Source organism: Capsicum annuum, chromosome 10 (genome assembly GCF_002878395.1).
Source record: "Capsicum annuum cultivar UCD-10X-F1 chromosome 10, UCD10Xv1.1, whole genome shotgun sequence".
NCBI lineage: Eukaryota > Viridiplantae > Streptophyta > Magnoliopsida > Solanales > Solanaceae > Capsicum > Capsicum annuum.
The window spans coordinates 167,003,153-167,022,164 of NC_061120.1; positions in this window are offsets into that span (position 1 = coordinate 167,003,153).

Consider the following 19,012-nt stretch of genomic DNA (forward strand, 5'->3'; position numbering starts at 1 on the left):
GTAAAACATGTGTTTTTCTAAATCATCAATTTAATGCCACATATGCCAAAAAAATGGTTTAAACTATTCGTTTTAAAGGGTTAAAGGGTCCATTTAGGAAAATTGTATGTAGAAGTGTCTACTTTACAAAACAGGACAAGTACAAAGGTCCACCAGATTATTTCGCCTACTAATAAAATACTGGGTTTTAACATAATTAGCATCAACTCGAAATATCAAACCATTATGACCATTAAGTGACTAACTTTCTCAAGTCCCTTAATAAGCATTTCAAAATGTACAAGCATATAATGGTCTACCAAAAACTACCTCATGTATTGGACTAAGGAAGGGAGGAGGGGCCTACTTCTAATCCCCCAAATCTACTTTTAGGAAAATTCTACCATAGACTAGGATAAGGTATCTAAATTTACTTTAGATGTTAAAAAAGCCTTAGTTAACCCTATGATAGAAATTCTATTTAAAACATGAGCAACTAGATCGATTATTCCTAAATTATGGTTTCAAGATAGCCTAAACAACCCAACTAACCCAAATACTGACAATCATACTTCCAACACCTAAATTCCATTACAAATCTAGTATAATATCATATTCATACTATGAAATAGCTCAATCTATGCAGAGGGTAAACGTAGCCTACCTGAATGCCAAATAAAAGCCTAAAGAATCTGCTAAACAAATGACTTACCCTTCCGAGAATCTTACACAAGATGCCACACTATCAAAATCACAATCTACTCATCAATACAAGAACAATGATACCCATATTTCACTATTATGCTTCAGGTCTAATATCACGTACAAAATCCCATATGGGGCCTATTTATAGAATCACACATTTAAAACTAACACAGTGTCCCTCTATGTTCAAGAATATTTACCCTAAAAATGGGTGAATCTCGAGCTCTAATGGTACGATGATCAAGTCACTAAGATTTTAAGTATTTTAGAAAAAGATGAAAGACTCTACCAAGAAACTAATTGAAATATACCACAAATTCAAAGAAGAAATGCATAAATTAACCTCACCCAAGCTCCAAAATCACTCACAAATGATACTCCTAAATTTTTCCTATTTTAAATGTTCCAATATCTTTGGAATGGATTAAAAATAGTGAAAGTCAAACTAAGTGGGGAATTTATACCCTTCGCAGGTGCTCGGGTACTTCTTAAGCGGATATTAGGTCGCTTAAATAGTTACCACTTAAGCGACCTAGTATTGCTTTAGCGGCACTTCGTGGCTGCACAGGTACCACTTAAGTAGACCTATTATATCTTATTTTGATGATGAACAATTGAATATAAGGGATCAGGTCCCTGGATGTTCGAGCCAACAATACAGCTGGCACATGTCTGCACAGTTTTTCCCTCTTATGTAACGAACTGTACAGGTGTTGCTTGGACTATTTAGGACACCTGGTCCAATTATATTTTAACCCTAATCATCACTAAACTATAAAATAAAAAGGATGCTTCTATCAAGTGGTTATTGAAAGTACCAAAGAGTGAAGAGACAAAAATTTAAAAACTCAATTTTAGCTCAAGTTTTTAATCTTTGTGTAGTGATAGTGAAAATGTTCTTGAGACCATTTTGGTCTGTAATTAAATTACTCTTTCTATAAGAGTAATGTTTTATTTCTTTAACAGTGCTTAGGTTGAGTTGCCTAAGTTTTCTACTAATTAGAGTTAATTAGTATTGAGAGAGTCTTGACAAAGTTGTCAAGCAAGGCTTGTAGTAGAGTGATTACAAGCAGGAGGAACATAGAGGTAGGTTTAAATCTAGTATTAATCAAGAGGTTGATTATAGTGGATATTGGAGATCTTGTAAGGTCAAGCTGTGATTTTTCCTTCCTTGATCAAGCGGGTTTCCATGTTAAATCAATGTGTTGTTTTATTTTTAACAAAGTTTTACCTTTCTGGGTGCTTTACCAATTTATTGCTTGTGAATGACTTTGAGGAACTAGGTCCCTCGCAATATAGTGCGACCCCAAAGGTTACAGCAATTGGTATTAGAGAAGATGTTGGAGAGCTTTTTAGGGAAAAATGTTGTTTTTTCTTTCTTGATCAAGGGAGTTTCCACATTAAATCAGTGTGTTCTTTTATTTTCAACAAAGTCTTACCATCCTTAGTGCTTTACCTAGTTATTGCCTTTGACTGACGTTGAGGTACTAGGTCCCTCAGAGTGTAGTGTGACCCAAATAGTTACAACAATTTGTATTAGAGTAGGTTCACTCTAGAAGGTCCACACATAGAGTGTTCTGGTCATCATAGTTTCTTCACTTAATTTGGAAAAAGGATAAATGGTTCCCTTATACAAGAAAGTGACAACAACTGGTAGAGTTATTCCAAAATCCTAGAAAAGCAGAAAAATGCTATCACTGAGAAAGGGGTGGAGAAGAAGGAAGCAAAAAGGCAAAAATCATTGACATTGAAGACTTTAGCATCTAACTTAAGTAAGGAATACAATGATATTGCCCTTCTAACAACAAGGATTGTTAGAGTAATGAAGAAAAGTGGTCAGCTTAGAAAAAGGGATGGCGAAATTGAAGTTTGTCACAAAGGTAGTAGTTCTGAAGATTTCATTAGGGAGTGCCCAAAGCACAAGATGAATCGTTAAAAATTTCTTACTACTAGAAAAGAGAAAAATAAAAAGAAGGATGCATCTAGCTATCTAGTGAAGAAGGTGTTGGATGCATGGGAATACTCCTCTAGTAAATTAAACAAAGATAAGGAGTATGGAGATGGTTTCATGTTGAAAAAGGATGATAAGTAAATCAACTTTTGTTCCTTCTTTTCTCTTATGGACACTACTGAAGTAAATAATAAAATGGGATAGGAAAAAGGGATTGCAGCCAAAACTAGTATGGACAATGGTTTTTCAAGACACATGACTGGAAGTATTGATTGTTTTCTCTCCCTCAATACACTTTAATAGAGAGATATGTTTTTTTTTAAATGGTAAAACGGGGCATATCCAAGGTGTTGCAAGAATTAGAAAATCACCTCATCATGCAATTGAAGATGTGTATTGTATAAATGGCCTTAAATAAATTCTTCTAAGTGTATCTCAATCTATGAAAAGGGACATGAGGGAAAATTCCCATTTAATGGATGCAATATATAAAGCATGAAATTTGGAAGCATTATTCTCAAATCCAAAATGATAAAAAACATGTAGCTGATCTGGAGTTGGTTGATGATAGGGAATTTACTTGTTAAGTGTTCAAAATGAAGATGCTAATATATGGCACAGAAGTTTGGGACATGTAAGTTAAAGGGCAGCCAGTGCACTAAAGCTACCTCTATGTGCGGTGTCCGAAAAAGGGCCACACTACAAGGGTGTATTGTATGCAGTCTTACCTTGCATTTCTGCCAGAGGCTATTTCCAAGACTAGAACCCATGACCTTCTAGTCACAAGGCAACAACTTTACCAGTTACTCCAAGAACTGGGACATCCAAGTTCATCTTTGTTAAACAAGTTGATTTGCCAAAGATGAAATTTCCAACCAACAGAGTTTGTGATGATTATAAAGGTAAATAGACTAGTTCTTCCTTCAAATTGAAAAAGTAGGTGAGTACTTCCAGAACCCTTGAAATACTGCTCATGGATTTATGTTGACCTATTAAAGTCCAAAGTAGAGGAGGGAAAAAATATGTATTAGTTATTATAGATGACTACTCCAGGTTCACCTAGACAATGTTTATAAGAACCAAGGCTGAAACATATGAGGTTCTGGTAGCTTTTACCAAGAAAATTCAAATGAGGCTAAATTGTAAAATTTTTGAATTCATATCTGATCATGGAACGGAATTTGAGAACTCTCAAGTTGCAAAATTTTATGCTGAGCATGGAATAAGTTACAACTTCTTTGTTCCTTAAACTCCATAGTAGAATGTAGTCATTGAAAGGAAAGAATAGAACACTTTTAGAGATTGCTAGAACCATGCTGATTGATAGTAATCTTCCAAAGAGTTTATGGGCTGAAGTAGTAAACACTGCTTGTTATTTGACAAATAGGTTCTTGATTATATCATTCTAAATGAGACTCAATATAGATGATATTCATTAGAAATCCTTATCTAGACTAATTCAAATGATTTGGGCTCAAGTGCTTTGTGCTGCACAATGGAAAAGGAATTAGGAAAACTTGACTCCAAAAGTGATGGAGTAGTGTTTGTAGGTTATTCCTCAACAAGCAAGCCTTATTGAGTTTTCAACAAAAGAACTCTATGTGTTGAAGAAAGTGTTCATATGATTTTTTATGAGTTAGGAAATCAAATAAACTAAGGATATTGTAAAGATTCAGAAACTAAAGAACTCATTCCTGCTCAAAGGGATGATATCATTGAAGATGATGATCGAGGGATAAATGATGTAGATGTGAATGATGAAAGTTATGGTGATCAAAGATCACAGTCATAGATCTCAGCTCTAGAAGAAGAACAACTAGAAAAAACTAGTCAAAATTCATAGGTCCTGGTCCCAGTGGAATCAATCTACAAGGAAAACTGGAGGCACAAATCCTCTTATGAGAATTTTAGACTTTTATCTCAAATTGAGCCCAAGAATGTGAAAGAAGCCCTTAAAGAGGTTGATTGGATCAATTCAAAGCAAGAAGAGCTTTAGCAATTTGAAAGAAGCAAAGTCTGGCATCTGGTACCCACGTCTATTGATAGAAAAATTATTGGAACCAGATAGGGTGTATAGAAATAAGCAAGATGAAAATGGAACTATTAACAAAAACAAAGCAAGGATGGTTGTTCAATGTTATAACCAGGAAGAAGGGATTGACTTTGATGAGACTTTTGCCCCTGTAGAAAGTAAAGAGGCAATTAGAATTCTTATTGTATTTTTTGTATATATAGGATTCAAATCTTACCAAATGGATGTCAAAAGTGCCTTTTTGAATGGAAACCTGATGGAAGAAGTCTATGTCAAACAACTAGCAGATTTTGAAGATATACATTTTCCTCATAATGAGCTTAAATTGGACAAAACTCTTTATGGTTTGAAGCAACCACCAAGGTCCTGGTTTGAGAGACTTTTAAAGTTTCTCTTTGAGAATGGCTTCAAAAGAGGGAAAATAGATAATACTCTATTCTTAGCCTATTCATTGTCCAGACATATGTTGATGACATAATCTTTGAAGCTACTTCCAAATCCTTATGTGAAAAGGTTTTTAAGATAATGGGGAGTGAATTGGAAATGAGTATAATGGGTGAGTTGAGATTATTCCTAGTCCAGTAGATTAAACAAACTTATCAAGGGATAATGATTTACCAAGAGAAGTAAATCAAGGAGTTACTGAAGAAATATAACATAGGAGATGCCAAGATAATTGATACTCCAATTAGAACCAGCTCAAAAATGGATAATGATGAACTAGGTCCTTCAGTAAATGAGATAATACATAGATGGATTATTGAATCTTTGTTGTACCTCACTGCACGTAGTCCTGACATTGTATTTAGTGTACGAATCTATGCAAGATTTCAGTCCTTCCCAAAAATGTCTCATTTTAATGATGCAAAAAGAATTCTTAGGTATCTGTAAAGGACAGGGGACCTGGTCCTATACTATCCATCAGGAGATAATATTTACTAGATGGGCTATGCTGATGCTGCCTATGTTAGATATTTTATAGATAGAAAAAGTACCTCAGGAATGGCATATTTTCTTGACTCATCCTTTATTTTCTGGGGATCTAAGAAGCAAAACTCAGTTGCGTTATCTACTGCTGAAGCTGAATATGTTTTGTAGCTTCTTGTTGATCTCAATTGCTATGGATCAAGGAGCAATTGAAATATTTTGGTATTGTCTCAGACACTATTCCTCAAATGTATGACAACCAAAGTGATCTAAACATAGCCAAGAATCCAGTAAGGCACAAGAGGACTAAGCATATTGATGTGAGACATCACTTCCTGAGAGACAATGTTGAGAAAGGGGCTATCTATATGAAGTTTTACAAGACTGAGGATTAGATAGAAGAAATCTTTACCAAGGTATTTCACAAGAAACAACTTGTGAAGAGCAGGTTGAAGCTAGGACAAATCAAAATTATCTGACCTACCATATGAATCATTAGTTCTCCACAAAATTGGCGATAATCAGGAAACAAGTATCCTTGGTAAAGTATGTATTTGTTAGTCTAACTCAGTATCATACCTTTGTAGGTATACACCCATGGGAGCAGCTTTGAAAGAAAAGAGATAATGCATGCCCAAAATTGAGAATTCACTCAATGAAAGAGAATGACTTGGTCCCATCTCTTAGGTTAGTATAATGAATATGCATGTTTTTACTTATTTGTTCTATCAGAAAAAGCTTCACCTTATCTCTCATTGATAGAAAATTACCGTATCCAAAAAGGTAAACATGAGTTAATTTAAAATCAAACTAGTCCTTGACAGAAACCTCAACCCTGCCCAACTTAGCTATCCTAACCAGTAAAAGCCAAACCCTTTTTCCACTCTCCTTCTTGATGAAACTTCATCCCTAAAAACATATGATACCTCTGAAAGAGTACTGAATGGTGATGCTTGGGTTGCTGAAAATCTCATTCTGCTGTCAGATAACCCAAAACAAAGTTTCGATGGTCCTATGAAACAAAATGACAGCATGAGAACAAAAGTCTCCAAAGTGAAATTTGGAAATCCTATTAAAAAGAACTAGACTTTTGAGGGACCGTGTCCAAAGATGAAGTGAATAACTGATGATGAACATAGTAGGGCTTCTAAAAGAATAAAAGCAAAATACAATTGATAAAGATGCCAAAATTAGGAGATTACAGGTACAAATTCAGCAACTTTAAAAGGAGGGTCCAAGGGTATTTGCACAACTTTGGAGTGAGAATTATGAACTCAAGAAGAAGGTAACAATTTGAACCTATAAGGTTCTGATCTATAACACAAATATATGGAAGCTAACCAAAGAGTTCTTACACTTTCTTAAGATGGCCTTACTTGTCCCAACCTTATCCCCAAATCCTTTACCTTTTTAATTTCTCCAACTTTTATAGCTTTTTCTATAGAACAGAAAATGTAAATCTTACACTGCAATGATACTGAAACTGTTAAATATGAATGAGTTCATGTTTTTGTGCTCTTTATCTAGTTTTACTTTATTTCTAAAGTTATTCTTCATGTTAGTATTACCTCAGAGGACTTGAGTTAACTAACCTGTGCTTACTATTACTCTTAGTTTACTATTTTCACTTTTCAATGATGCCAATATGGGGAACACTAAATTCATATGTTAAGGACCAGGTGTGTTAAGAAATGATGATGCACAATAATAAATATGGTATGTTGATAAGGGGAAGTATGACGAGCCACAATGACGAGTTGAGTTTCTGATACAGAGGACAACAAGGGACAAGGTCCCTAAGTTGTATGATAATGGAAGCATGGTGTTGCATAATCAGATGAACATTCATTTTCAGTAGTGGTAATCACACTGATTAAATATGACGAATGTGTGTTGATGCTCAAAAATATGTGGTGGTTTGTTGTCACAACCCGATTTTCCAAGTCGTGATGGTGCCTACCTTATCCCACCAGTAGGCAAGCCAAGTCATAATCCAGAATAATAAGTAATGGGCTAATAGGCAGAAATTAGAAAAGATCGCATATAATGATACCAATAGTAATAATATGTAACAAACATAAACATATATCATATACTAAACTGAGGGAAGGAAAAGGACCAAATACTCAACTGAATCCCTCCCAAGACCTGGTAAGATTGGTACTAGAGCTACTACTAAAGGATACCAAAGTACTAGACAGAATTCAAAAAATACACTATATATACAAGCAGTCTCGAGTACAAAAGACTAAACGGGAGTAGATAGAGGAGGATCAGCCTCCGATGACAATAATCTCACCCTGCTTCGAATCAGCACTGGAAGGCAGAAATCATGTCAATGTCGACTGTTATGACTCGGATCTACATTAGGAAAAAGATGCAGAAGTATAGTATAAGTACCAAAGCAATGGGTACTCAGTAGGCATTGTCGCCCGACTGAGCTCACTACAGAAAAGGTTTAACTATAATGCAAGTGTGTAATCTAAGTTAACAGTAAATTGAGACCAAAAGGTAAACAACTACCAAGCTATGCCAATGCGATAAATGAATAAATTTAAGCAACACAGAAAATAAATAACGCAATAATAACATACAAATCAAACATAACCTAACTGGGCCCCTATAATCCTGCTAGGAATACAAACATAACCTAACTGGGGCCCCATATGCCCGCTAGGCACACTGAAGAAGACAATTAACCCAACCGTGTTACAATAAGCCAGTGGGATGCACAAGTAGAAATTAAAGAAAATAAACATAAATAATTTGTAACTGAGCCAATCCCAAGAAATCATGATAGTCATCCAGATATGCACCAGACTTGAATCGGCATCAATAGGTAGTAACGAGAGGCCACATATATAATATACACCAGAACTCATAATCAAATGCCGGACTCGAACCGAGCTCAAAGGAACCACAATCATAATCAGATGTCGGACTCGAATCGGAACTCATAGTAACCATAATAATCAAATGTTGGACTAAAACTGAAACTCATAGTAACTATAATAATCAAATGCCAGACTTGAATTGGAACTCATTGTAACCTTAGTAATCAAATGTCAGACTCAAACCAAAACTCATAGTAACCATACCCAACTATAATATTAAAATTGATACCATACCATAACAATGTCAATGTGGTACAAAAGTTCACAATCAATGACAGAAATAAAATATATACTGAACCTAAACATAAGCTAAAATATGTCTAATTACCATACGCATATCTTAATTTTAAAGGGGAAAATTCAAGGTTTTATAATTTAATTTCATGTCCTAAAATGACAGATATTACATTATATTGAAAGACTAAATACCAAAATCTAATAGAATGGGGTCCTAATCTGGGTCTAGAAGACATGCTATATATATATCAAATAATACACAACTACAAGCACTTATCCAAAGAAACCATAATAGTTCACAGTTTTAGTATATAAGTTCAATATAAAAGTAGGGTAAGCCTAGCCTACCTGGACGCCAAAGCTAAATTATCTTTCTGAGAAGGCTCCAAATGTTGTCCCTCTATAACCTGAATTGAATAAATATTGCAGTATCTCTAAAATTCCTTCGTGATTCAATTATGCATGATGAAATTTACTGATAACGATTTTTTCTAAAGAAATAAAGCCACAGAACAAAATATTCTGACTTAGTGCTGATTCAAATTTGCATTTATAAAGGATTAGCATATTTATTAATAGTTATCCTTTGGAATGAGTTGGCAATGTACTAACAAACCCTAATGACACCACTTAATGTGATGTCCTTGAATGGATTCAATGGATTCGATGCTGGGTTTGTGCGGCAACGCCACCTTTTTTCTCCATTATATTTGTATCGGGTATTGCATAAGTTCGTGGTAAAATAATTACAATATTTTGAATATATCAAAATTAGTAGAAAATTATTTCTAATAAAACCTCTATTAAATAATGATAGTATTTTAACATTTCTAAATTTGCTATCTCCGCTTAAAATATTAATAGACCACAAAGAATGATTATAAGTAATATAAATCTAGCATAACGTACTGAATTTTATCAATATCAAAAATATTTTAAAAGGTTGACAAATTGTATTTCTACCAAATACCAATTTAAATTAAATATTCCACAATATATTAGATATTACTAAAATTCTGAAATGCACCATATGGGAACCAAACTATCAGTCCCAGGAAGTCATAAATAACTTGAGACAGTTATAGAAAAATTTTGGATACTGAAAATGTATGAAAATATAGAAAAATAACCATGAGAGTCATTAGAACATCCACTACTAAAAGGACTTTCGTCCGCGAAAGTAAAGCATAAGGACTCACCTGAGGGCTCAAACAAGTAGGGATACTGGGCGCGCATATAACACCTGGGAGGGAGGCCAGGTAGGTCGGTTGGAACCACATCAGGAAACTCCTGAACCATAGGGACGGAGTCAAATGATGGACTCTCAGCACTGACATCCAAAACATAAGCATGAAATGACTCACAATCCCTCGATATCAGTCTCCTTAATGAAATGTAAAAATAATTTCCATTGACATATGACTAACAGAACCCTACCACACAATCGGTGTACGCCAGACAAGGCTAAAGTAACGTCTAAGTCAAATAATCCAAAATCGCATGACAAAGAGATAACCCATCAATGCCTAAAACCACATCAAATCTATCATAGCTAGGACAACGAGATCAATCTGACTACCAAACTCCCAAAAAATCTCCAAACACGATCTATATACCCGATTCACTACTAAAAAATCACCCAGAGGGATAGCTATATGCAATGGAACATATAAAGACTTCGAACATGAACCCAACCACGATACAAAATTAAAAAAAACACATAAAAATGTGGAATCAGTAACAATTAAAGTAGAAGTTGGTTGATAGCATACGAAAAAAGTACCTGTGTTCAAATTATCCAAAGACTCGGCCCCAGACCTACCTAATACAGCATACAAATGACCCTATCCACTACTGGACTAGGTCCCTATCTGACTACTTCTAGAACCCTGGGGACCATCCTCACGACTCTGCACATCACCCCTACCTAATGATGGTACTGACCTGATTGGCTGTGCAGTCAAAATTAAGGGATCAATCATCCTATGCTGAGGACACACATGAGCAAAGTGACCAACAACCCCACAGTCGAAACATATCCCGAGCACCTTAATTTTATCTAGAAAGTCTAGTGGATCTGAAATTATTACCCCGACTCGACAATCCTAATTGAACACCCTTCTGTGACTGGATATTGCTCTGACCACTAAAACCACTATAATTAGGCTAAACCCTAATCTCTGGTTCGACCTCGACCCTTAATCAAAACTCTACCAGCGGGTCTATAGTTCCAATCCCTGGCTCCCGCTCCTTGCATCCTAACCATTTATGTAAAGAGTGAACCAATAAAAATTAATAACCAACTTATACCCAATGCACGAAAATAGATCAAGAAAATGAGATTGTTCCCCAAAAATGCTCTATATCCTCCCAAAGATAGGATATTCAGACGACCCCGTACCGATCTATGGGACTCTACTAACCATTGGCTCTAGTACCAACAGTATCTGTGAAACCTAGGCTCTGATAAAAAGCTGTCATGACCTGATATTTTAAGTCATGATGGCGCCTACCTTATCCCCCCCAGTAGGCAAGCCAAGCCATAACCCAAAATAATAAGTAATGGGCTAATAGGCAGAAATCACCAAAGATCGTGTATAATAATAGCAATAGTAATAATAAGTAACAAATAAGAAGTAAATATATATCATATACTAAAACGAGGGAAGGAAAAGGACCAAATACATAATTGAATCCCTATAAAGCTATGGTGTGGTCGGTACTAGAGCCACTACTAAAGGATACCAGAGTACTAGACAGAATTCAAAATATACATTATATATACAAGCAGTCTCAAGTACAAAAGACTAAATTGGAGTCGATAGAGGAAGATCAGCCTTGGACTACAGTAAGCTCACCCTGCTCTAAATCAGCACTGGAAGGTAAAAATCATTACAATGTCGGTTGTTACTATTCAAATTTGTATTAGGGAAAAGATGCAGAAGTGTAGTATGAGTACTAAAGCAACGGGTACTCAGTAGGCATCATCGGCCGACTGAACTCACTACAGAAAAGTTATAACTACAATGCAAGGGTGTAATCTAAGTTAACAGTAAACAGAGACAGAAAGGTAAACAACTACCAAGCTTTGCCAATGCGATAAAGGAATAAATTTAAGAGATACAAAAAATAAACAACGCAGTAATAACAGACAAATCAAACATAACCTTACTTAGTCCCCATAAGCCTTCTAGGAACACAAACATAACCTAACTGGGCTCCTATAAGCCTGATAGGCACACTAAAAAAGACAATTAAACCCAACCGTATCCCCATAGTCTAGTGGGACACACAAGTAGCAGTTAAAGAAAATAAACGTAAATAATCTGTAATTGAGCCAATCAAAAGAAATCATAATAGTCATCCAGATATTCATCAAACTTGAAACGACACCAATAGATAGTAATGAGAGGCTAGATATCGTACTCGAACTGGTAGTGATGGCTAATAACAAAAGAAAATATGTCGAATTTGAACCAGACATGGTGGGTAATAACGATAGGCCACATATATAATATAAACTAGAACTCATAATTAGATGCTTGACTTAAACCAGAGCTCAAGGAACCACGATCATAATCAGATGCTAGACTCGAATCGAAACTCTTAGTAACCCTAATAATCAATTGCTGGACTCGATCCGAAACTCATAGTAACCATAATAATCAAATGCCAAACTTGAACCAGAACTTATAGTAACCATAATAATCAAATGACAGACTCAAATTGAAACTTATAGTAATCATACCCAACTGTAATATTAAAATTCATACCATACCATAAAAATTTCAACACGGTACAAAAGAGCACAATCAATGACAGAAATAAAATATATACTGAACCTGAACAGAATCTAAAATACGTCTAGTTACCATACGCATATCTTAATTTTAAGGGGGAAAATTCAAGGTTTTGCAATTTAATTCCACGTCCTAAAGTGATAGATGTTACAATATATTGAAAGACAAAATACAAAAATCTACTAGAACGGGGTTCTAATTCGGATAAATAAGACATGTTATAAATATCAAATGATAAGCAATTACAAGTACTTATACAAAGATAGCATAATAGTTCATAATTTTAGTATATAATTTCAATCTAAAAGTAGTGTAAGCCTATCCTACCTGGACGCCAAAGCTAAAATGTCTTACCGAGAAGCCTCCAAGTGGTGTCCCTCTAGAACCCGCATTGAATAAATGTAGCAGTATCTCTAAAATTCCTTCGTGATTCAATTATGCATGGCGAAATATATTGATAACAAATTTTTCTAAAAAATAAAGCCACAGAACAAAATATTTTGATTTAGTGTTGATTCATATTTGTATGTATAAAGAATTAGCATATCTTTTAATAGTTATCCTTTGGAATGATTTGGCATGTACTTACAAACCCTAATAACACCACTTAATGCGGTATCCTTGCATGGATTCGATGAGGGGTTTGTGTGGCAACACCACCTTTTTTCTCCATTTATATTTGCATTCGGGTATTGCATAAATTAATGGTAAAATAATTAAAATATTTTGAATATATCAAAATCAGTAGAAAATTATTTCTAATACAACCTCTATTAAATAATGATAGTATTTTAGTATTTCTAAATTCACTATCTCTTCTTAAATCATTAATAGACCACAAAGAGCAATTATAAGTAATATAAATCTAGTATATCATACTGAATTTTATCATTATCAAAAATATTTTAAAAGGTTGAAAAATTGTATTTCTACCAAATACCAATTTAAATTATATATGCCACAATATATTAGATATTACTAAAATTCTGAAACGCACCACCTGGGAACCAAACTATCTATCCTAGAAAGTCATAAATAACTTGGGACAGTTAGAAAAAATTTCTGAATACCGAAAATGTATGAAAATATAGAAAAATGACCATAAGGGTCATTACATTTGTCATCATCAAAATGGGGAAAAGTTATTTTATCTTGTTTTGATGATGAGAAAGTGACTACAAGGGACCAAGTCCCTATATGTTTAAGGCAACAGTACAGTTGGCACGCTTCTACATAGTTTTTTCCTCTTGTGTAATAAACTATGCAGGTGTTTCTTGTACTATTTAGGACAACTGGTCCAATTTCATTTCAACCTAATATTCACTCGACTATAAAAGAAAAAGGATGCATCTCTATCAAGTGATTATTGAAAATTCAAAATAGTGTAGAGAGAAAAAGGTATAAACTCAAGTTTAGCTCAAGTTCTTAGTCTTTATTTGATAATAGTGAAAACATTCTTGATTCCATTTTGGTTTGTAATTGAATTACTCATTCTATAAGAGTAATGTTTTCTTGCTTTGAGAGTGCTTAGGTGGAGTTGCTTAAGTTCACTACTAATTAGAGTTAATCAATGTTGAGAGTCTTGACAGAGTTGTCAAGCTAGGCTTGTAGTAGAGTTATTACAAGTAGGAGGAACTTAGAGTTAGGTTCGAATCTAGTCTGTAATCAAGAAGTTAAATATAGTGGATTTCGCAGAGCTTGTGAGGGCAAGCCGTCGTTCCTCCCTTGATCAAGGAAGTTTCCACATTAAATTAGTGTGTTCTTTTATTTTCAACATAATTTTACCTTCCTCACTGCTTTATCGATTTATTGCATGTAACTGACTTTGAGGGACCAGATCCCTCATAATGTGGTGTGACCCCAAAGGTTACAACAGACCATTTACACCTTTAGTGTCTATCTCTTAAGTTTTAGGGGTTCTAATTTAGAGGTATTTGACAAGGATAGCCCGGTCGCTTTAGCACCCCTTTCGCTTAAGTGGCGCACTAGTACCAGTTGAGACTTGGAATTTATCCAGGTCTCCATCAACCCTCGAGATTTATATGAAATTCTGTATAAGCAAACAAACTATGATAACCTATCGAATTCAATGTTCAGGACTCAATAGAGCAGTCAAAATTTAAATTTAAGGCTGTTTAGATGATAAGTAGGTCTCAGACCCACTTGCCGTTTTTCTTAACTTCTAGACAATACCTTCAAATGAGCCCGACAGCTTTAAGACTCAGACCAATGGTCCCCTAGCCTGTAATTGATGATATGAATTTGTTGGAATAGTCAGAATTTGTATCCAAGATTGTTTGACTGAAGTTTTATCTCGATAGCCAATTTGAACTAACAAAGACTTCAAAATAGGAAATTGACTTTAAAAACCAAGTGAACTACCTGATAACCGAACTGTTAGCTCCAACAAGTCATAAATAACTTTGTAAAGCTATAATAAAGCTCTAAACAATTAAAATAAGCAAAAATATAGAAAAATATCTAGAGGGTCATTATAATATCCTTTACTAAAAGAACTTTTATCTGCGAAAGTATAGGATTTGGATGCACCTGAAGCCTTAAGCTGGTGAGGATATAGGTTCATTATTTTTCTCTCGATCTCCCAAGTAACCTCATCTACATAGAGGTGTCTCCATTAAACCTTGACTACTATAATCTTTCTAGTACGCAACCGCCTAATATCACTTGCCAACATGAGCATAAGCTCGTCCATGAAGGTCAACCAATTATGTAATTGGAATGAGTCCCATCTAAGTACATAAGACAAATCAGGGATGTATCACCACAACATGGAAACATGGATAATCGCCAAATATAAGGGTAAGGCTAATTCATAAGACACATCACCAACTGTGCAAATAATATAAAAGGGTTCAAAATATCTAGGGATAAGCTTGAATTTCCTCCTAAATATCATCACACCCCTCATGGATGATACATAAAGAAATACCCATCAATAACTCCAATTCCTATGACATGAAGCCTACGATACATATATTCTTTTTCCCTACTCTGATCTTCCTTTAACCTATCTTGAATTACCCTGACTTTATCAATGACTCTTTGAGAAAATTAGTATTACGAGGTCTAACCTTGGATGTTTGAAACCAGCCAATTAGAGAATAGAAATGCCAACTATACAAAGCCTCAAAAGGCATCATCTTGATACTCGAATGATAGTTGTTATTATATGTAAACTCTTCCAAAGCTAAGTGTTTCTCCCACTAACATCTAAAATCTATAACAATGTCTTAGAACATGTCTTTAAGAACCTGAATAGTTTGCTCCAACTACCCGCCGGTCTGTGGGTAGAAGGTTACACTAAAATGCACTAGGGTACCTAGCTCCTCCTAAAAAGCTTACCAAAAGCTAACTATGAACACTGAGCCCCAAACTGAAGTGAAACAAACTATCTCATGAATATAAATGTAAGATAACTGATAACGCTCAAATTACACCTCTCTTACGAGAGAGTAAGCGCTCGTTGTCAAATATATAACCCAACTAGGTTAGGGTCAAATCCCACAGGGAATATGGTGCTAATTAAGTTGTATGCAGGTTAGTTGACTTTTAATTATTTGTTTCAGTAAAATAAATAGGGGGGATTTGGTTCATCTCACAAATTAATGGTTTCAGTTTAAAAAGATGAAATATGTGTAGTAGTATTCAAATTCAGAGGAATAGCAAGCTAGGGTTATGTCTACCTTGTAGTTTTCAATACATTCTAACTATGGGCTTTACAAATTCATACATGCATCATGGTTACAGATAAACGTATTGTATTTAACAACATAATCCTAGTGTTTCTCAACCATCAAAGACTAATTCACTTTAGTTCTCTTGAATCAAAACCGTTTACCAAAAACAATACGAAATCTCCAAGTAGTTAATCCTGCTAAGGCATTAACTTATAAAATAGGGGTTGGTAATCCTATTTTCTTGTCACTACTCTCTTTATAGAGGTTGGTAATCCTATTTTCTTATCACTACTCTCTTTTCTGAACATCAACCTTTCTTTCGAACAAGTTGCATTTTAAGGCATATCCTCTATGTTTGCAACCATGAGAATTCAAGATAAGCGAAGAGAGAATGATGTAAACAAATCAATGCATAATGAATTCAAAACCCAAAGTGATAGATTGTATGCTACAAGGCTTGCATAACCCTAACTAATAAACTTAGCTACTCATGAATAAAATGAAAAGCATTATAAATATATTCATCATACCAAAAACTAGAAGACGATCTTTGTGTGTGAATAGTAAAACAAGAGAGAAACGTTTTTCTCTCTCCACCTTAAGACGCTATTCCCTTCTCAAAATACTACAGAATAATTCAATAACTGATAAAAATTTAGAAATTAAGTCTTTTAATAATCTCTTCTCTCATAATTTCCTTCTAAGTCCCTGAACTAATTATAAATGACCAATTAGTCTTGGATATAGTTTCTAGGTGCCACATTTGGTCTAGATTGCTACTCTCTCTTATGTCATATGCCATCTACATTCCATAGTCCCATTATGTCTTCATCTACCTCATTAATACCTAAAATCATGTAATCACATCGGTTAGCTCAATTACATAGAAGTAGAGTAAAAACATAAGAAACTAGGCACTTTATTCTCTAAACTTAGCTAAAATATGGATAAATTATGGTGCTTAGGCGTATAAATACACCCAAGATCAATAACTTCTCAACACTGAAGGACATCTGAATAGAATAAAATGTTCCAACTTGGTTAAACAGTCCATAATGATTTAAGTACCATCGGAACCATGGGATGTATGACGTAAACCACTAACAAAGTCTATAGTAATATGTTACCACTTATACTTGGGAATAGGAAACCTTTGAATCAATCCACTGGGTCTCTAATGATTGACCTTTACCTATTCACAACATAGGATATGAGCTACAAAGTCTTCCATATCTCTCTTTATACGACTCCACCAATAATGCTATTTAAAATCCTTATACATCTTAGTTATACTTCGGTTAATAGAATATCTGGAGCTCTGAGCCTTATACATGATCGACTAAAACAAGTCATCAACCCTCAAAACACAAATGCAAAATCAAATCTTAAAATACCCTCAAAATCTATGGTATCCCTCTTGGACACTGTAACACCCTATATTTTCCATGTTCTGGTCCTATTTATATGGAACTTGATATAACCTTGTGGTACTAGTAATGGATGAGATTTTTTATGCGACTATTGATGGTGTAATAGAGTTCTAGACACTGCCCATATATTTTAATATGACACGACCAAGTTTACATCGATACAACTATTAAAACTTGGTGTCATAAGCTAGTATTTGAATCTAAATTTTAAAGTGGTGAAGTGTATACAAGTTGTAATTTTGTTTAAAACAATTAAGGACTGAAAATGGAATAAAATATTGAGGTGCTTGTTTTACTTTATTAAGTTACTATGTGAGTCACCTACTTGATCTATTTGGTCCAATTTAATGGACCCAAGGCTATGGATCAAATTTGGTCCTATATTAATGCACACATTTGGGCCCAAATTAAGTGAAAGAAGAAGAAAATGGAAAAAAGACCAACACTTAAATCTTCCAAGGCCCAATTTAATTCATCCCAACTAAGAATTAATAAAGTAGGTGCATCACCTACTTTGACCTTCTGAGCAGCTTAAACTCTTTAAGTAGGTGCATCACTCACTTGCACCAATTTTGAGGTCTAAATTTGTAAGACCTCACAAAATTCTTGGATTAATTCAGTCTTTTAAGCTTGTTAAGGGGTCCCAGCCTTAGAAAATTCTAGCCAAGTATTCATACTTAGTGTTATTTTAGCCTTCAAAAGTTGACGATCTTATTTTGTGACCTTTACGTCCATTAAATGTTGATATTTGAGTTAATTCATGATCAGAAATATCAATAGGTGTTTTCGAACAAGTTTTTGATTTTTTGAACCTCGTTTAGACCATGTTCAAATGACCAAAATAGTGATTCATCGTGATCTTGACGCGTCACATCGACAAATAATTTTTCCCTTAGCTCAGTGCAATTTTCAGTGAATCGACACAGCTCATTGGCTATCGCGTTGATGCCAACGACGCGGCGTGTCGGCCTATGCATCGATGATTTATTTTACATCCATTAAAAAGGCCGCATTCTTAGGGTTAATTAAGTCTTTTTCCCGCACCCTTCAGCCTCCATAACATAAAATTTAGCCCTCTTTTAGCAAAGTATATTCATTCTTTCACAAATTGCTGAAGAACAAAAACCCTAGGAGCTTAAATTTCAATTCAAGGCTCAAGATTCCACCATTAATATTCAAGAATTTAGAAACCAAGGTATGTGAAGTGTTCATCCAAGGGTCCCTTCCACCCCTGGAGTCCAAGAAGCTATTTTAATACTTCAAGTTTATGGATTTTATGAATTCCATGTTGGGTTTGATTATGTTCATGTTTATAATGATTAATAGGTATCCTAATACATGTTTTATGATATGTTTTAC